We start from the raw sequence: 21,554 nt of genomic DNA, 5'->3' as shown, positions 1-21,554 counted from the left end.
GATCAGAAATATTAAAGAACAAACAGCAGCACATAAAATCAATGGACTCCATTTCCTCTGCACATGCTGGATTCTTAGTGCTCAAATGTAACATCATGATGGGCTTTCATCCTGAAGCTTTGAAGAGAAAAGGTACTTCCATAATGGGTATCATAGGACTAATAAGGGTCTATCTTTTTGGCTGAATGAGATGACGGCCAGACGGATTTAAAACAATGCTTTGAAAGCAGTCGGGATGAATTGCAAGCTAGTTTTAATGGATGCCATGATATAATTTCCAGCGGTTAGTGTTATCGTTTTACAATGAAATTGCCTTGAAAACTGTTTGATTATTGCGCTATTATATTCAGTTTTTTTTGTACATATCGCTCACCTCTGCTTCTCACTGCCTTTCCATGACAGAAGAAGGAAGAGAAGGAAAATAAGGATCATTTCAACCATCACTGACCAGCAGTAGAGAAATGCATATGCATTTTGAACTTTTTACCTATGGAAAGATATTTCAAAACCTTTTTCTTTCCCTCACCAGCCATCTGTGGATGCTCTTGATTTGTTGTTAAAGTAAGGAGACTGAGTAATAGTACTAGACTTTAGGGAGTTTGAGTTTCTACATTTTCAAAGGGGCAAGCAGATAAACTGAGACGTGACCTTAAGCATAAAAGCTACAGCCTTAAGCATAAATGCAGAGCTCTCAACTACAAACTACACACATGAAAGCAGCTCGGAGAATCCTTTCCATATCCTTGTGGAAAAGATATTCAGTCTTTGAGACAATATGTCTGAAAACTCGGTGCATTCGGTTGTAATTTTAGATGGCAGTCATTATTTTTTAAATAACTGTAATAAATCTTAATGCTAGGTGCATTGTGACTAATTCTCTGCAGATAGAAATGAGGCTTACATTCTTATTAGTGTTTAACTTCCTGTAAAGTTCTTCAAACTGTAACATCATGTGAAAAGCTTACATGAACACTTACAAAATCTCAAACTTCTTAAGCAACATTTACCATATGCAACTCTGTAAAAAAATAAAAGCCCACTTAAAATAATCAGTTTCTCTGATTTAACTTTTTATAGGTATATGTTTGAGTAAAGTGAACATATTTCTTTTATTCTATGAGCTACTGACATGTCTCTGAAATTCAAAGCTAAAAATCTCATATTTGCAGAAAATAAGAAACAGTCAAAATAACCACAAAGATGCACATCTTTCAGATCCCAAGTAATGCAAATAAAACAAGTTCGTATTCATTTAGAAACAACAATACTAATGTTTTAACTCGGGAAGAGTTCAGAAATCAATATTTGGTGGCACAACCATGAGGTTTTCTTTGGGGTTCAGTGCAGTGAGCTCTTAATATTTTCCAGAGCTGTATATTTTTTACTTATCCAGGTTGTTTTGCAAAGATCTTGTCTCGTTCAGAAGATGTATTATCAGTTAAAAATGTTAATGGTACATTAAAATTATTTTTTTTGAGTAAGGTGAATGTCTCATTTTTAATATACATATATATAAATGTAAATGTGGAATAATTTAATACTTTTATCATGTTTCCTAAATAATAATAGAACAGTCATATTAGTGACTACTGTGTTATTTACACACACGTTCAAAAATAAACTGATTAAGAAATATTAAAATTAAAAGTATTAAATATAAATTTTATGACTAGAAATATCTGTAAGCTTTTTGTTTTTTTGAGTTTTTTTTTTAAATAAAATTTTTTAAAATCCTATTAGGAGCCATGCTAATCAGCAGTGCGCAGCCACAGGGGGAGTAGTGAAGCTGCTTATTTAACCTCTAAACACCAGAAGTAGTCTGGCACTTTCTAAATGCACTTCAAAACACAAGATGGAAAATTGCCGTTTTAAAACCTTGGGTATCTACTTCCCGTATTTGAGTTGCATATCTAGACTGCATTCTCTCTGAATATGTTGCTAGATTTTCAGGAAGCCAAAGTTTTGTGTGCATCTGCTTAAGTCCACGTATTCATTGAGTGGGGGGCATGAACATGGAGGACAAAGGTCCAGAGGTCAGTGTCTTACTAGTGATGCGTTCACCATGTTGAAACAAGGGGCAGAAGGTCAGGTTATCCCCAGCTGGGTATAAAGAGAGAGAAACGGAGCATTAGCTGCCATTGTTCCTTTAGCATACATGGACTTCTCCCTCTGCTGCTATATTGTTTCCAAAGCCTCAATGGTCACAGGCCTTCTAAGGGTGGGGGATGTTTTCCAAAGGTTGGTGTCTTCGTCTGCCATACCCCTAAGCTATCAATGGCAAACAACTGTTGCTTCTCTATCGCAATACAGGGATATTAAAGCTATTTGTCTAACCGCCCTTCCTCTGCCGAGACAGCTCGGAGGAGCTCTGATGCATGTTTAATACACTAATCACACATTCTCTGTTGGACCCCTATTGGCTGCACTAATCGCTTTCCTTCACCGTTTCTCTCCCTTTCCTCATAACTCCGATAACCCATTCCATGCAAACACTAATTGACAAGTAGCCCACTCAGAAAGCCACTGACATCTGGAACACGAATGCAGCAGTGTGTGTGTGCGCGTGTGTGTGTGTGTAGTCTTCTACTGTCTTTTAAACAATAACACACTTAGATGAAGCTGACAGTGGTGTGCCCTGAGGGGACTTGTTTTTCTGAGATGCAGACAGCTTCCTATTTTGGTCATGGTCTCATCTTTGCACACTTTTTCCAACACATCCTTCTGTGGCTCACATATCAAATCATAGCCAAGTGTGTGCATGCGGTACAACGGCTGCTGGTGTAATGAGCATAATGCTACAACGTAGGCCTGGATATATTCAGGCTGTTTTCACTAAAGCTTGATATCGATGGGGCTCAAACAACAATTATTCTCATTATTGACAAATCTGCTCAATTTATTTTTTACTCTTCTCTTGAATAACTATTTGTTTACTCAATAAAGACTTCCTCCATTAGTGCTTTCTGAAGCCCTGTGGGAAATTAGACATTTTAGTTGAACGCCAAACCTGAGAGCAGCGAGACAATACTAGATGTTTGGGGAAAAAAAAAAAAAAAATTTAACAAATTACTACTATAATTACTATAATTGTAAATAAAGTCTTAATGAGCTAGTGTTTCATTAGTGATTACTATTTTAACATTCAATTTCCCCTGTTTTACCAAGTAAAAGAGCAGTTACTTTTAAACAAACTAGACAAAACTGAAACCAAGCGTAGCATTTTATTTTTAAATTCTAACCTTTAAATTCCCGCCTAATGTTTAAAAGCAGTCGTATCCAGCTTTGAAAATTGGCCACCCTATTTTGTGTCCACGTTTTGCCGTTTTGTCCTTTCATGCCACCATTTTGCAGCTGCAGTAAAGCATAAATGAAGCTGCTTAGAAACCCTGGTGGGACGAGGCTGCCCTGGAACAACTCCACTGATGCCTTAACAGTACTCTTTAGTTTTAACTCTTTCAGTCCTATTTGTAACATGAGATATGTGAAGGTTTATTTTAAATCATAGTAATTAACCTTTTTTTTTTTTTTTTTTAGTCAAGTCAAAAAAGCCATGCGAGATCATAGCTTGTCCCATGTTTGTAATTGTTGGAGCCATTTCTATTGGGTAAAATCCCAGTTTTAACCAGAAGAGCTGCTTGAATGCATGTTGACACAAAAAAACACAGTTGAGTGATAGTAATGGCATGTCAGGATCCACTGTAAAAATCAATACCTTTAATCATCTCTTGATTGAACTGGATTGTACTGATGTAGCAAATGACATGTTGATGGATCAATTCCTGTGATGGCTTTCATTTAAAGCTGTTCAAAGCAGAGATTACATATCGATAACTTTTAACAGCTGAAGTCTTGTTAGGGGAGGAGCTATCTGCATTTTCTGTAGTTAGGGTTGGTTTTGTTTTTCTTACAAGGAAAAAAGTGATTCAGAGTTTTTTTTTCTTTCTATGAAAGCTGTTTTTGAACTATTGCTTAATACACTTTAAATTTGCAACCACATGAAGCTAGAAGGTAAACACGCAGTTCTGATCTCTTCAAAAAGCAGTTATGGATTTTTGCCTCCATTTTTAAATGGAAGCTTCCCGTATTTTGCCACTTTCATACCTCGAGCTTCAGTTTTTATGAATTTTCTCCTGCCTTAGTTTTTCCTCAGTAAAATGTAGAAAGACAGGCTCTAAATTACGAGACTAATTATGAATGACTACACTGACAATATACAGTAAGAACGGTTAACATTGGTACTTTTTGGAGGCCTCTAAAGTACTTCACGTCTCACATGGGTTTCCATCCTTCTTTCTCTGTAATTTATTATACTTAATTTTTTTTTTTAGTCATGTATAAAATCATTCTCTTCTACAGGTGAATCATTTTCAAAGTACTGCTTCTGGTGGTTTGGTCATGCATGCAAAGCGGTGCTTCAGTTTTTGGTCAATATCTTGGCTACCTGAAATGTTTTCCAACACATGGAGTGAATAACTAATATTTTTGTGAGATTTTAATGAATTTGAAGGAACGGTTAGCTGCGGTTCCTTCAGCTAGCTGTTCTAGGTTCTGTTTAAAGACTCCTTTACTTTGTTAGTGTTGGGATGGACCTAGATATTCACAGGACCTTTTAGATTATGATGTAATTAACCAGATCAAGAATTATTCTCTCAGAATAAATGGCCATATTGTAGTAATAATAATCTAATGTTATTTTAGTAATTATAAATCAAATTTAGCAAAAGTATGAAACAAAAAGCCATTAAATGATGAAAATGTCGTGTTCAATCACGGGTGTCGGAGAGAAACTAGTGTCAAAAAATAAAAGCTGCAATTTTCACCCCACTTCCTTTTTATTCCCTTCTGTCTAACCAGCTACATTTAATGACTGATTCAATGTCACTAAAAATGACTTTAGTTTCTGTGTAAAACAAAATAACATTATATAACTTTGTTTATTAAAATCAATTAGATTCAATAGGGTTAGGGGATTTCTATCGGTGGATTTGAATGTAAACTCTGTAAAACATTGATCATCAGCAATAAATGGCTGAGTTTCAATGCTGAAGAAAAATTACTCCTGTCTCCTGACTTATCCTAACCTACTGGAAAGTTTAAGACTGGGATATTACTATAACATAATGTTACAAATAAATTCAACCAGTTGGAAATATTAATCCCCATTAAGTCATAACGTAGGCTCCATCCAGAAAGTACTTACTCCTTCCCGGGTCCATTTTCCAAGTTGAATTTTTATCCAACTAGTGTGATTTGGTCTTGGTTCATAAAATGCAAATGATGGAAGGTTTTAAAAGAATAATCCCAGAAAACTACTTGTTCTTGAAAAAGTTTACTGCCGTTGAAACGGACCTAAAGTCACACTGTTGGCTGGTTATTCCATTCTGTTTATGTTGCATTAATCCACAGAGATGGATTGCATTTATATTTATGAGAAGATTTCAGCCATTTAAATTGCCAAGTCTACATTTTTTTTTTTTTTTTTTTACAGAATAACTCTGGACAGTATGTCCACTTCTGGATTTTGGGGATGTTGCTTGGCCTGTCTCGATCCTTACCCAGCAAATAAACATTTTACTGTGTGCATCTTAAAAGTAAATGAATATGCTTATATTGCCCTTTAACTGCTGACACTGGTGCTGTTGGTGTGTTTGACAGTCTGAGTGTGCAGTGTACCTTTTTATTGACAACATTTCTGCTTGCTACAGTGCTTCCATAAAAGTGTTTTTTTTTAAATTACATAAGAGCCTAAAGCTGACTCGGGCAGCTCTTCCAACGTTTCTCTGCTATTCACTTTTTAAGCCCTTCTCTTGGCTTTCATGAACATGAATGCTTCTTAGACTAGTATAATTATTTAGGTCGTTTTATTGAAAAACTTAACGTGCAAAGATTTCTTTGACCCTTTAGGTGACGAAGCCGAAAAAAGTAGGGCTGCTCTGGTGCCGTGGCCATACAAATCTAAAAATGCTCCAATTTTTCAGATGATGCAGATCAACTGCAAAGGCTATTTAAGATGTAATATTTGGGGCTTCAAGAGGGTTTGAATTAAACAGAAATACACAGAATCCATTGCATACATAGAATACCTATTAATGTTTGGCTACATATGCCTTAGCAAGGTGCATCTCGATCAGATTTTGCAGCCATTGAAAAGTTAATAATTGTTTGAACACATATATTTCTCAAAATTCATTTAGTGTTTGGTTTCTGGGCAAAGATTTAGATTTTTGTACTTTCAAATGTTTCAGTAGGTTAGAGTTTGACACTTCTTGAATTGCTTTACCTGTTCTAAAACTGGCACTTGGAAACAGAAGCGGTGATGATGTTATCTAAAACGCATTGCTAAACTCCTACCAGCATATCATCGCCTTCCTGCAACGATTTAGGCTGTTATTTAGGAAGGTAATGATACAAAATGTGGGTATGGACAACAAAATATATGCAATATACAATTATATTCTTGGTTACTAAGATAACATCCACTTAAGAGAGTTGACTCTGTAAGGTTCTTAAAATGTGAATCTACAGCCATTGTTTTCTTCTGGGAAAGATAATTAATTTGTACCACATGTATTTCCAGTTGTGTAGCTGTCTTTGCCTTAAGTGGACTACTATTAGTTGTATGCTTTAAAGCAATGAGATCATTTGTTTTTTTTTCTATCTGTAATGGTGTGAGAAATGATAGTAATGAAACAAAGCTACCTTAATTAGCCAAACAGATGCCAAAAACAAAAATCCAAGCATTAGGGAGCAAGCATGGAGTGCACAATCCCTCTGCAGCTGACTTTGCAACACAATGTCAAAAACCTGAGAGGCTTATGCTTAAATGTTTCTCTCTTCTTTTTTTTTTTTTTTGGTAAGGGAGGGGTGTTATGCACCACTAGAGAGGGTAACAACAGCATGCCATAAGAAATTGATACAACACAAAAGAAACTGCCTCCAAGAAATGTTCCCTCTGGCTCTTTATGTTGAGGAAATGGCTCTTTTCAAAACACCACTGGGCAAAACGCTTCCAGAATTATTTTACCTCTTTGCTGTTGGAGCCAGCAAATCTGTCAGACATGGCTGATTTCTGCCGGCGGCCACACCTTACGGCATGCAGGGGTCATATGTGGAGGTCGGTTTTGATGAAGAGTGACGTACTTGAATGGTTTAAGCTAATTATGACACATTTATAACATCTTGACCCTATTTATAATCCAAGTGCATTAAATTTATTATATGTAAATAAATAACACAACAGTACAATCACAAGATTTATGACCCAAGATATAGCTTTGCAAAATTAAACATAATTTGAAATAAGTACAACCACTAGATGGCATAAAAATGCTTCCAATGTAGTCCTTGGTATGTATTGAATATGCTTCACCAGGTATTGGTGGTATACATATGCCACATTGGCTATGTAGTTATTGCATATTTTCCCAACTAGCACATTTATATGATATGCTACATAGGAGTTGGAGAAAGTTTAGGAATTATTTTCAGTTTATTGTTACAAAAAGATACCGACTGTATGACGATTAGGTAGTGACGTCTATTGATCCACTATCAAGAACCACTTGGTTTGGTTGACATGGCAATTAGATTTGTGGAATACAAGCTTCCCTCTACCAGGTAATGATCAGCTGTACTTGAACATATGCTTTTTGTACAGTGTGTCCCACAAACTGCTGTGCTTTCAGCAAATCTGTGAACTCGCCCATTTACTGCGGCACCACAAAGTGATTGCTTGGAGTCTGAACAAAAAATGGTGCAAAGCTGAAATCCTGGCTGCCTGCAGCGGTGTTCTTAAATTGAGAACTGCAACACTAGATTGAATAACTTCTTAGACATTGTTAGTGACTGTATCTCTTGAAAGCTGACAGTGACATATTTTTAAGGGTATCTGCTTAAAAAAAATTTTGGTTTCTGCCTTCTTGAAGAGCCTCTTAAAGCGGTTCTCAGCCAGTTGCCTGCCAAAAACGTGTCTCCTATATAGCCATTAAAAACCAACCTGGCTCTTGATCTAAAGCTTTTAAACTTACCAGTAACACAACTATGGTAAACTCAGAAATAAGTCATGTTTTTAGTGTAATTTAGAAAAATGTGGATGAGTTTTATTCCATTTCCAGTTGCTGAGTTGTACTTTGAGAAATAAAATCTACATTTAGGACATGGCTCTGTGCTTCTGGTAGATGTTTAATGATGGATACTAAAAATATCCACAGCTCATCAAATGCACTGTTTGAAATGGAGACAAATTATCTGCAGCTTCTAAGTTGTCAGTAAAGAGCACCAACATGAAAATATTTCATGGATATAGTCGTGCGTTACAATGATTTAGAGTGGGCCGTTAATCCAACATGCATGTTTTTGGACTGCGGCAGGGAGGCGGGGTACCTGCAGGACCACACAGCTCTCTTCCATTCTGATGCAACATGTGTGTGCGCCATTGACCAAAGGCCGAGTAAAAGACGAGTATATCTGCTGTACCGCTCAAAGTTTGACAGTTTGGGAGAAGACGTTACAATTTTATATCGCCTATAAAATGTTCTGAAGTATTTGAAGTGCTGTCACATATTTATTGGCTGTCTGCCAAATATTAACATTGTTTTCAGTTTTCTGAGTTCACATCTCTTCCTTTATCACTGATGTTATAAATATTTTTCAGTCGTAGTTTGAAAAGATAACATTGGTTTGCTCTCAGTTTGATCCCCCCCCCCATCAGGCCTCCCGTCTGGTTTACTTGGTTCTTTTCCACATTTTCTGGGTTCATCCCACTGGCAGCTCAAACGATGCTTCACATCAATCCAGTAAATTCATGTTTATTTTTTGTTTTTACAATACTGGCCAAACCTGTAGATACATTAGGTAGCGTAATGAGACCCATTTGTCATATTAAAAGTACATCTTTTGGAATTATTTAAGTTGGCATTAACTACACTTTTAACTACACTTTTTATTAAGATAATATTAGTTGAATTTAAAACTTCAGTTCAACTTTTTCACCGTCATTAGTGTCTGAATTGAAGGACATTAATGTTTTGGAGTGTTGCAAACAGATGCCTGACTTTAATTTTGATGGCAAAGAGGCCTTCTAACCAGAAAATCTTACAAATCTTATCGCTCACCATCGATATTTTTTCAGAAATACCAGCAGAAATATGGCAAAATCTGGTCAGGAATCACAGGAAGAGTATGAAAGCTGTAAAGCCAATAAAGATTTCTCCAATTGAAAATGGTTGAAGATTTCCACTTGATATTTATGCACATATAAACACTAAGAGATGGATTTTTTTTTTGTAAAACACACACACTCCTTTTCCATTATTTTGTCTCATCAAAGATACCGGTTTCATTGTTTGGAAAACAAACTTCCGAGTTAAAATGATTTGAATCTAGATTTGCCGGGGGGTGGTGACTAGTTTTTGAGTTTGATTTTAAATGCAAAAATATCAAACTGAGACGTACTGATGTACGTTGTGAAAAAGAGTCAAGTTTGACTTTGAATACAGGATGTCTACTGAATGTTTTGTAGTATTTATACGATATTAGGGTTAAATATTATTTCTAGCCATTGAAGGAAGTAGCAACAGTTATGTTTTTGCACTCTGCCTCATTATATTTAGTTCCTCCTGCTCCTTCCTATTGCAAAATGTTTTAAGTAACAGTTTAAAACAATATGACATTCCCTTTTCATTTTCTGTTTTTGCTACTCTTGTGGTAATTTGATGAGAGCTCTACAGTCTGCTGTTCAAACTCTGGAAACTGGGAAAATTGTATTTCACGATTAATTAGTTGCATATTAAAGCCACATTTAGTGATTTTACAAAATTACGACACAGCCACAAACTAAGCTGAAAGTATTACATACTTATTGATTATTGGTTTTTATGCAGCAAATTGTGGAATTGAGAGTTTATAACCTTAATGATTATACTGCTATGAGTTCACTAGACAGATAGTACCAGTCAGTTTTCAAGACCCAAATCCCATCAAGGAACCATTAAGTTATATGATGACTGGAGGATCATTAAGTGAATGTCTAATTAACTTATTATAAAGCATTTTTGTACTGGCTATCAAATCCTTCCTCGAGGCACCAATGTATCCATCTGACCTGATTTGATTGCACAGTTACATTAATGAGCTCCATGATGTCCCACATCCCGTCTCACACCTTGCTTCCCAGCTGATGCCAACAGAAAACGGGTGTTTGGGGTGGGGTTTGATTGTGTGTGAGAGGGGAACAAAAGCCATAGATCTCCTTTGCACTCCTAGAAAAAAGTGCATCAAGCACTTGAATGCCCCTACTGGTATTCAAAGGTTAATTTGTTTGTTTCTGTGATTAAATGCTTCTCCAATTACGTTGTGTGTCGGCGTTTAGAGAATGTTTGATAAGCCAGCTAATGTTGAATCCTGTCAAGAATGCACGAGTGTTAACCTGCATGGTGCCTTGTGGCATTAAACGGTAAGAAGGAGGAAAAACAGAATCTGGGAATCTCCTGGAAAAAAACAAGCTCCTCTGATGGCTCACAGCAGGATTGTTCTGTGGGATCAAAGCCCATTTTCAGTCCCTGGGTGTCATGTGTCTGTGCTTGTGGGTTGGGAGGGAGGAAAGGGAGAATTTAGTTTCATGCTAAATGAAATAATTTGCATAACATGCGTAGAATTCATTTGCAAGACTCCCCCCAAACTTTGCATTGAAACATAGAAAACAAGCGCACAAAAATATTGGAATGAATCTCAAACTGAATATGTGAAACATTGGAATTTTGAACGTTATACAGCGCATTGCAAAAGTATTCCTTCCTCTTCGGTTCTTCCCCGTTTTGTCACAGTACGGCACATTTCAATGTATTCCATTTAAATTTATGTGATGGCTGAGAATAAATTTGCACATGATGTAGTGAAATGAAAATGTTTTTTGGTTTTGAGGATGTTTTTCAACAAAAGATGACATTTGTATTTGGGCCCCATTTACACTGACGCCCCTTGAATAAAATCTAGTGCCACCAGATTTTATTCAGTCTTTTGTAAACGACTGAATAAAAGACAGCGTCTGCAGTCTTTTGTAAAGACAAAAGACTTTTGTAAAGACTGCAAACGCTGTCTTTACAAAAGACCCTTATACAGTCAGTCCAATAAGATAGGTTCAAAGTTCATGCATTCAAATTTGATCCTAGTATGATTTAAACAATGCTGTGAAGGTTGTCATTCAAATTGGTTTTCTGTTTCCATGACAGAACAATATGTTCTGTCATGTTTAGTGACTTCTGAATGCGACTTGTTGCATATAATATTTTCAAGTTATTAGAGCAAAAACGGGATGAAAACAAATTCATTTTGCAAAAAATCTACATTTTGCAACTTTGTGTTTGTGTATCACTAAAACCAAAACAAAATGCATAAAATTTGTGCTTGTATGATGAGATGTGAGAAGGTCAAAGGCATCTGGATGCTTTTGTAAAGATCTATGACTCCACTAGACGACTTTCTGTTAAACCTTTTGATCTGTTGGTTACCTTGCTTGTTTCACACACATCTTACAATAGTATGGGTGTCCAAAACTCTAACCAAAGGTCACCTCCATAAATAGTCTGTGAAAGTTGGTGGAATGGAGTTTTATTAGGATTACTGACTCTGTCTGCTTAAGCTCTGGGTTTAAACTTTTGCTTTATCCATCTATTCTCCAAATGAATTCCTCAGCTGGCTGAAGTCTGAGAGGTTTGCAGCACTGCCCCCTCTTACAGGGAAGCAACTATGAATATAAATGGGCGAGTTCCTCAAGGTATTACAACTCATCCACGCTTCGCCGCTGGGTGAGAATGTCAATACCTGCATTATACAGGAAGTGTAATTTCATTCAATTTGTAAAGGTCGTAACAGCTGAAATTTTCAGGTTTGGTTTGAAATACGATCCCACGGTTACCTGCCCTAACAACGGGATGGGACATGGTTAACCAGCGGTCTAATATATTCGGTAATGCTACTTGCAAATCATGTTAAGATGTTTAGTAACATCCATATTATTAGGTATTTATCAGATTTTGAAAAATATTCTGTTCATCTGTATTCATTGCATTAGTTTCATCATAAGCAGAAATTGCAATAAATTAAAACACAATGTGCTTTTGCCCCCAAGTAAACCACAAATCTATTTTAGTCTTAATGTCTAGTTTTTTTTTGTTTTTCAAGATTGTGGAAACGGCATAAGAAATTATTCTTATTTTAACATCTGAAAAGTGTTTAGAAAGCATAAAAGGAATAAGCTAATGACTAAATACAAAGTGCAATATCAAGCGGCAAACAAAAAGGTGGAAAAAGACGATGTTAAAAATTTAGCAGAATAGACTTATGATTCAGTTTGAGTCATGGCAGTCTGCAGTTGTGGGGGAAAAAAAAGAGAGCAAAGCAGAGTAACACACGGAGCCTGATGCTGGGACTATGTGACTCAATCCTCCCTGGAATTCAAAAATGTTGCTCTTTCCTGTGATCAGTCAGCCTGGGGCAAAGCTGGCACCGCTGGACTGTGCCTGAGCGAGGGAGAAACGACAGAGAGAGAGGGGGAGAGAGAGAGAGAGAGAGAGAGGGAGGAAGAGAAGAAGGCGTAGAGGAGAGAGGGAGAGATGCCGGTGTGTGTGTGTGTGTGTGTTGGGCTCCAGGCTATGATACCAAACTTCCTTTGAAGCGAGCAGCTGTGGGCTGCAACACTGATATAATATTTAATGAAATAATTACATATACAGCAGGGAAAAACTGCACCGGTTAGACGGTGTAACTTTTTATGCTGGGGATCTGGAAAAATGCAGCAGCGATGTGCTGGATTTGGCTTGTTGCCCCCTCTCTCCCCGTATAATGCGTCACGCAGCTCGACTCTGATATTAAAATTTCTGCATAATGTTAGAATTTTAAAGGTTGATAATGTAAGACTGCATTAATTTTATTTGTTTCTGCAGAGAAGTTTCGTTGTCAGCAGTCCTACAGCAACATCATTAAATTCTGTTTGCGTCTCCCATCTGCTCAGTGGGAGATGCAACAAGATAAGCTTTAAAAGACGGTGCTGAGAGCAATGCACTTTGTTTTCAAGGTGGAACGACCTTTGAACTCTAATCTCACTTCTCATGCTTTTTTTTCGCATAACTAGCTACATTTCATTATTTTTTTTAGGTGAAATGAACATGGCTCAGCCAAATATTACTTTCCTTCAAACTGTTGAACCTGCAGATACGTTGAACTCTTATAAGAGATGACACAACTCATGAAGGTTGAGCCCTATTAATTGTAGTAATGCATTAATAAACATTGTAAGGGTCTGTAATGAACATTAGTCAGAATCTGGAGTACATAATTGCCTTTTTACTGAATTTTACATAAGATACCCTTCATGTGCAGATGGTGTTTGAGTTGCATTCTGAAACATTTCTCTAACATTTCTTTTTCTTTCTGGTTGGATAAGGCGATGCAGCTCTCACGTCGCCTGGATGTTTGCTCTGGTTTGTTGACCAGTCCAGCTGACGTGGTCCAGGCAGAAGGGAAAATCCTGCTGCTAAAGTTGTTTTCAGTACAGAAATCTTTTGTCAACCAACCCGTTCCTGACTGAGTCAACCAGGTTCTGACACCCTGATGGACTTCGGCTGAGATAATTATTTATTATACAGAGAGTTTCCTTCTGATGTGTACTTATGTCTTAAGGTATGTTTGTTTTCTCTCCAACGCAAACACTTGGATCTCATAGAACTGCCTGGGTGCATTTGGTTGGGTACAGTATTTCAGGTGCTGTCCTTGCAAACTGCTTCCTGTTATTATCCTTGGTCAGTTAAGGAGGTCACAGGCCTTTACAGTTGATCCAGATGTTATAGCTCAGATACTGAATCTCAAGGCAAGTGGTGAGGCCTTAAAAACAAAAAGTGAGAAAAACAAAATATTAAATGGCGATATAATCATGGCAATATTTAACAATATAACAAGTTCATGTTGTTTTTCTTAATTTTGCAGCCCCAAGCTTTTTCCAATACTGATTTGATGTTTTGTGTGGCTTATGGTCCAAAAGGTAAATGCAAGATGTCCAGATGAAAACAATAATGGTAAATGTACACAGTTGGGATTGTGCTGAATAAAATCACATAAGGCAATATTGATGTTTATTATTACATATAAAGGGTAAATTAAAAAAATAGCCTAGAATGACCGTGTATAACCTAGACCAAAGAGGGTTAAAATTGACAGTTTTTTTTATCATTAAAATGTTTAATAGGAATATAATAATGATGATCACACCAGAGAGTTTGCTTCTAAAGGAGATGTACCGAAAAATGCATAAAATGCATTTCTAAAATGTATTCAATAGCCTTCTATCCATTGAGTTGGATTTTTTTGAAATAATGGAGATAAGGCAGCTATTTAATTTGGAATAGATCCTCTGGGCTGTTACAACTTTCTGTGTGATCTATAACCTGTCAATGCTCTCATCATTTCTGCTTACGCCGCATCCCCTGCCAAGTGGTGCATACATCAAATCCTAACAGAAGCCCATAGCTCATCTTTCCTTGAGCAAACTACAACACACTACACATTCTTACCTGGTGTTTCATATAAGATTAATATCCTAACTCAGGACTGTCAGATAACTTAGAAAGTGCTGATAAATGTGTGTTCTCCTAAAATCTGCTGTTTTTTTTTAATAGTTTTATTTTGTTAGGCCTCTTTAAAAAAAATTGTGCATTTCTTCAAGTACAGATTAAAACTCAGTTCTTTTTCCTCACACAACTGTTTCACCTTATCTGAAGTGCACAGATTACCAGTGATTTATACATATAGGCTAATGGCCATACCAGCAAGACTTGCTCAACAACAGATAGATGGTGTTGCCTAGCAACTGCTGAGTCCCACAAGTGACTTGTACCTGCTCCTGGAGGCAGACTCCATCTTGTAGGTTTCTCTGTCTTCTAATTGGTCATTTGGGTAAACACGGATACCTCACTCCTCCATCCTCCAATTTTCATCCATGGTCTTAAGTGACAGATAGCAGCAGCTTCATGCTAGCCCCTCGAACTGCGAGCAGTCGCAGCACAAATGCACTGCCACTGGCATCGGTTGAGTTGAAGTGAAAAATGCAAGGTGTTTACTTGCCAGCTGAAAAGCTTGTAAATTTAATGCCTAACGGTATGTAATATTTCAGCGATGCTTCACTGTGTGATATCTCTCACTTCCAGACAATTAGAAATCATCCAGGAGCTAAATTGCAAGGAATCAGTCAGTGGCACTTTAACTGCCAATGAGACAACAGGTTGGAGGAATGGGTTGCTAATTATAGACAAAGAAAACAGATTTTATTGATGAGTGCCGTATTGTGGGTTATGCAGGTTGTTGTTTTCAAAGATGGACACCATTTATTCTCACAGGTTATGCATTCATCTAATTTACTGCGAATACTTTTATATAACTGCATCAAAGCAAAAAAAAAGTACTACAGCATAAGAGCTGCACAATATATTAAATCACAGTTGTCATCGAGATACCAATATGTGGAATATTCTAATCGCATTTTCCCACTTGGATGCACTTTCCCAATATTTGCTAAGATATTGCGTCATATTTTTCACTTGTCCGACACTTTCTCCTCACCCGATACCCATACGTGACGTGACGTAAATTATTTGTGGACATTCTCACAGTGGCCTGGACGTTCTGATAAATAAATGAAGCTGGGCGGATGTGGGTCAATTATAGTTGATAACGAGCAATAGTTTGGTAAATATATTTTTCAGTCGTAGTGCAGCTCTAGTGACCAGGTAGCGGAAAGTTCTGGCACAAGACTTTCCAAAGGAAGGCCTCAAATGAAAGTCGCTCTCCAGTTGCCGTCAATGTTTTGAACTCTTATTTTGAAGAAAGGAAAGAAATAGACTTGACTAATATTGGTAGTCTCAGTGAAGGTAATTTGGGCACTAATTAATGAGACTTGTCTTGTGACTATTTAAAAAAATCAATTGATAAATGCATCACTTTCTCTTGTGGTGTTGGACATTTGGAGACTGATGTGAAAACTTTTATATTCATCACACTTACCAAGCAGCAAGCGCTTCTGCTCTTAAAGCAGTTTCCCCAGTTCTTAGCAGCAGATCCTCCACTTTACCAAAAATCAAAAAATACCTTATGCAACTCTTTTAGATTCCCTTTTCCATCTCATTTGTCAAACTTATTTTTCCCCCAAGACCATATGAATGAACAGGATTGCAGTCATTACATTAAACCCCCCCAAAAAACTTGACTTAAAAAGTTCATTAGTAAAATTAAACAAGTTTTCTAAATTATTTTTACACTTTTGTCTCAACCATGTTTTTGCTGTTTTCTACAACCTCCATTGAGATTAGATGCACATGGACACTTTTGCCAATTCACATATACGTATTCTCTTGCAAGGTTAAGGAGAGCCAATAACTGTCCTTTAGACTGAGCACAGAAAATATGGAGTTTATTGTCAAGTCTTCCTGAGCTGAAGTAGACATCTGCCTCAGATTCATATCGGTACATATTGTTCTTTTCTTTAGGTTACTGCAGGCAAATGCGACCCAAATCGGATCGTTTTCCTCACATGTGATCATGTCCAACTTCTTCATGGCAGTCTTAACGGCCCATCACGATCTTTTCACCCTAAAGAAAATCTGATTTGTGCAACTTCCATATGTGTTGCTACATGGGACATGTATTGGATTGCTTTCAAAGTGTCTACTGTATATTGCATTTTATCCAACTATTATGTCATCCAATCCGATTATGCATCCAAACTGACTTCTCTACAGAAATTGCAGTCAATTCTCCACAAAATACAGTTGTTAGTTGTGCTTTCATATTTCAGCCTTTTTTCATGTTATGATCTTGTGGTAATATCGTCTGTCCTCGTTACTCTAGAACTTTTTAAAATCGATCTGTAAATGGCAGCGTCCATTATTACGTCAGTAAACAGTGCTTTGCTGTGATATCTACATTCTTCTTCTGCGCATGCGGCTCGGTTTGGGGTCGTCAACTATTCTCAGAAGGCTGATTGTAATACATGTAATTATCATGGATGACGATGCAAAAAGAGTAAAAAAAAAAAGATCTGTTGTAGACTTGGATTGAGTTGAGCTACTTGGTCTTTTTTCTTAAGTTGGATTTATGACACATTTAAATTATTTTTGTCTACATTATACTTTTATGCTATTCCCCAGCACTAGCACTTTGTATTACTACAATATTGATTAATGTCCTGCTTTGCAATGCTTCCTGGACAGCCGGATCTTTTGGCATTAATCTCCTCTTAAATAAATTCATAGCTGGAACATAAAACTGAAATGACATGAGATATATGTAACAAGCTGGAATCGGGACAATGATTTTTCTGCAGAAATGACGAGGTCGGACCCACGTTGAGATGCTCTTTTGATGTTTCCAGCTGCTGGCTTGAAAAGGTGCGTCATCTTTCCTGCTTATCAATACTCACATCAGTGCCTAATTAGCCTCGATTAAGTTTGGACCGAGATACAAACAGGAGGGTCAAAATAGAACACTTAATTATCTTCAAGCTGTTTTCAGCCCTGTAAGGAAAATGCTAATTAGCTGCTCCCTGAAACGGCCTGCATTTTGAAATACCTGGCACCAGAATGAGACGCTGCGCTTCCATCGTCCAACCCAGGACTTGTTTTCAGAGTGTGAGGTTTAGTTTCACCATTTACCGTCTGTGTAGTCTGAGGCCGTGTTCCACCTTCAGATGGAACCTCCACTACAACTTATTAATGATTTAAAGGATTCACGGAGGAGAGCACGAGTCCCACGCTGAGATGTTAAGTTACTTATTGGTTAAAATTATCATTCGAAAAGTTTACAGGTTTTGCCAAAATGCATATAGATGAGACTGCATTTATAATTGGAATCTAATGAGCACATTCCCCTCATAAACTTCTATCAGGATTGTATATTAATGTGCAGATGGCTTCAGCATTTTAATGTTTATCTTTCAGTTTTTTTATAGATGTGTAAACATATATGCAGAGGTGTAATATTTCTTGCTTTGGTATTCTAGATGTATAATCCAGCAAAATGACCCGACTGTAGACTTTGCCGTGATTTAACAACATGTTTGTCCTATGGCAAATACATGACATTTACTGCTAATTAGTATTCCCTCATATCTCTAGCACATGCTGTAATTCAGTCACGTTTCAGGATTTGTCATTGGGCCCCCACGGCATGTATTAGTGCAAGTGAGAAGGACCAAAATAGCAACGTGTCCCTACACAGACAACAAGATGGGTGTGTGCATCTCAGGAGAGTCTGAGTGTTTAAATTCATTTGCTGGGGTGCAGATAAGGCCGGTCATTTGTATACGCAGTCAGGACCGGCTGCCTCCAGGAGAGCAAAGAGTGAAATATGGGGAGAGTAGGAATACAGCAAACCTTCTTACTTAGATGTGAGCCAAAAAGAAAAAGGACACAGTTGCTGATAAAAGAGCCATTCAGCTGACAACATCAAGGACCTAATCACCAAAAACAGCCTTGATATAGAGCCAAACCCCACAGGAGTGCAGAATGGAGAGATGGGGTTTCTGCAGCCCCCTCATTAATAATGTCTATTTACACCCTGCATGAGGTATACCAATAGATTTTTTAGATTCAAGTTGGTTGTATCTAAAAAAAAAAAAAAGGGGGGGGGGGACTAAATATGAGTTTGTGTGAAAGGCGAGGAAAATGGAAAGTCAAAGGACGACGGAGGGAGAAGGAAAAACCACTTGAGTTGAATATATTCGGGATTACAAAATGCCCCGAGACATGTCATGAGTTGCACAATTCCTGCAATTTCTCTGGTGCAACAAAGTGTGTTTACATTTTAAATCAAATCCAGATGGAAATGGAAGTTTTAGCCCTTGGTGCTTTTAGCCACTTTGAGCGGCTTTTACTCTTCACATTTGACTGCCTCCTGGGCAGCAATATAGAAAAAGCCTTTTACATGTCTTTTACACCTAGCAGGAAATTGCCATTGTGTTGTTGTAGTTGTCGTATATCATTCTCTCGTTTCCATCTCTGTGCACATTTATTTTGTTGGATCCTACCTGCTTGACATCGACACACACAAACCGTTTTTGGCTCAAAAAAGCCAATAAGGGACTGACTAGAGGTATTTTTACTGGTTATTGATACTTTATTTTTACTGTATTTTTGGTCTTTTATAAGATGGCAAAGCTGCATCTTACCTTACAGTTTCGATTGTGTCTTACTACATTGCCTCAGTCTCTCATAAGTCTTTGATTTAATGATGGAAGTAGGAGTTTTCTCGAAGACGGCACAGACCCGGCTGGACAACACAGTTCTGGTTCTAGCCTTAACGGCTGGATACATGTTACGTATCCAAATAAATTCAGCAATAGGAGCATCATGGTTACTAAAACCAGCACCTTAATGACAAAAAGCAAACAAGTAATATCTAATAACTTTAAATATTGTTTCTGGATGTTTTTATGTGCAATAAAATGGAGCCTAAAATCTGACTTTTGCAGGAAGTCTACATCATGACATTGAATTAATCTAAAATATTTATCACATGTCATGCCACAGATGAACGATGTCAAAATGTGGTTTTTATGAACAAATATGATCGAGAAATGGCTAAAGGAAAACATGCCGTAGTGCTTGAAGTGAATCATCTTTTTCTGCTTGTTTAGAACTCTGTAAGCTTTGGAAATGATTATCTGTTATAGCTTGTCAGATAACTTTAAATGCATTACTTTTTATCCTCCTTAATGCTTTTTAATGCTTTTTAGCCAGCTGTGCGCAGAGAACAAAAATCTTAAAACTTCCTGCATGTTTCACAGCTGTGGCTGACGAAATCAGAAGTATCAATACTAATTTAGTCAGGGGCTTTGATAGTAATGACTTAAAACGCCTTGATTGGGATGTGGTACAGGATCAGGAAATACCTAATTTATACACATAGTCGTTTTTGGGTGAGGTATTTTTTAATTACCAATTTCCCCAAAAAAAAAAAAAAAAAAGACCCCTGAAAATGATTAAAAGTTAGACTCCTGTTATTATGTCGACTCCTTATATATTTTGGTGGCCTCCTGTGAAGAAGGAACATACAACAACTGTATATCAAACAGTTGTATTTGCACGTTATCAGACGTATAAATAAAAAAAAAACAGCAAAATTATTATATTGCCAATTAATTTCGGCAATATAAATTAAAGTAACAGGAACAAATGGACGTGCCTATGTTGTCATTTGACACTGCTTTAAAATATAAGCTTACTACCCATAACATTGACATCACTTGAAGAAAATAATGTTTACTAGTTGTAGAGTGAAGTATTGGGACCAAAAGAAAATTGACCACAGTCAATTTATACCAAAATACTGAATGTCTAAGAAAGAACTTGCATATTCTCTTGGTTGTAAAGTTGCAAATAAAGTAAAAATGGTCCATTTTTCATAAAGGCATAAATCTAATATATTAACACATTTTTTGACAGCCTTTTTTGTAAAAAATGGAGATCGTAAAGTCAGACTTATTTGACAAAAAGCAAAAGAAATCTAAGGTGTAAGAGATAAATTTATGAAATGGACACTTGGATATTTTTCAAAGTGTGAGAGTTGGATGTGTTTTTTTCTTTTTCATGTATCAGAATGACATGTCCTTTGTACAGACCCACTTTGAACGGGTCCAGAGAACATGCCGAGACGGTGAGGAAAAAACTGCAGCAGGGCTGCTTTGAGTCTGGACCTTAGAGATGTTCTGAGTAAGAAAAAGGGTTTACATTCAACACTTTTTGCAAAATGTCCAGATGAGCATCACCTACATTTACCAAAGTATGAGAGTCGGATCTTCTGGAATTTTTTTTTTTGTTGCAAACGTTGGACTTGATATTGTCACATATTATGCTGGTTTTAATAATGTGAATGTAGGTCTTTAATCATGGAAAAAAAAAATTCTTTTTCTTCCAACTTGGACATTCCAACATCAGAAATTTTTTTTTTTTTACATGTAAATATGTTGAATTGGTCTCAAAATGAGTTTTTTGGGGCAAGGGAAGATTCTGCCTGTCCGGTTCGTACCCCGCCTCTTGCCTGATGGCCCCTGAAGAGGAGCGTCAATCCCCCCTCGTAACCCTGTAGGGATAAGCATGTTTAAATTACGGCTGGATGGATGTTTACTCCTGCAGATCAATTTTTTAAATATATTTATCAGCAATGGCCTTAATACTTCTGTCGTAAAACACTGCTGTTAAAATCTTGAAATTTATAGAGCAAGTGGTTTATTTACCATTCTGTCTATAACTACAGTAATTTACCACAACGATGAACACACATGATGAGTAGAGGGCATGCATATTATGGGCTTAAAATCCAATAAATGAAGCTCACAAAATACAGTGGAGGATATAATGACTGGTGGAGGGCGTGGAAACATGCTGACACTCCCCAATAACATCAACACCTGTTCTGCCACATGGAGCTGGAGCCAACATCTGCAGCAGCATTAAAATCAAACCACGCACGCAGATGCACCAACATGAACCATGCACTAATACAAATCAGCG

The 21,554-nt window shown here is 37.1% G+C and overlaps 1 long non-coding RNA gene across 1 annotated transcript in view; it reads left to right on the top strand.

The window, feature by feature from the left end:
- Positions 1-21,554, top strand: part of LOC145553170 (uncharacterized) — an 86,013-nt gene that overhangs the window by 7,562 nt on the left and 56,897 nt on the right. The gene's annotated exons all lie outside the window — the stretch shown is intronic.

This window comes from Poecilia reticulata, chromosome 10, assembly GCF_904066995.2.
Source record: "Poecilia reticulata chromosome 10, P_reticulata-male-v2, whole genome shotgun sequence".
Lineage (NCBI taxonomy): Eukaryota > Metazoa > Chordata > Actinopteri > Cyprinodontiformes > Poeciliidae > Poecilia > Poecilia reticulata.
The sequence above is the reverse complement of the archived record's forward strand: the minus strand, read 5'-3'. Positions and strand labels throughout refer to the sequence as shown.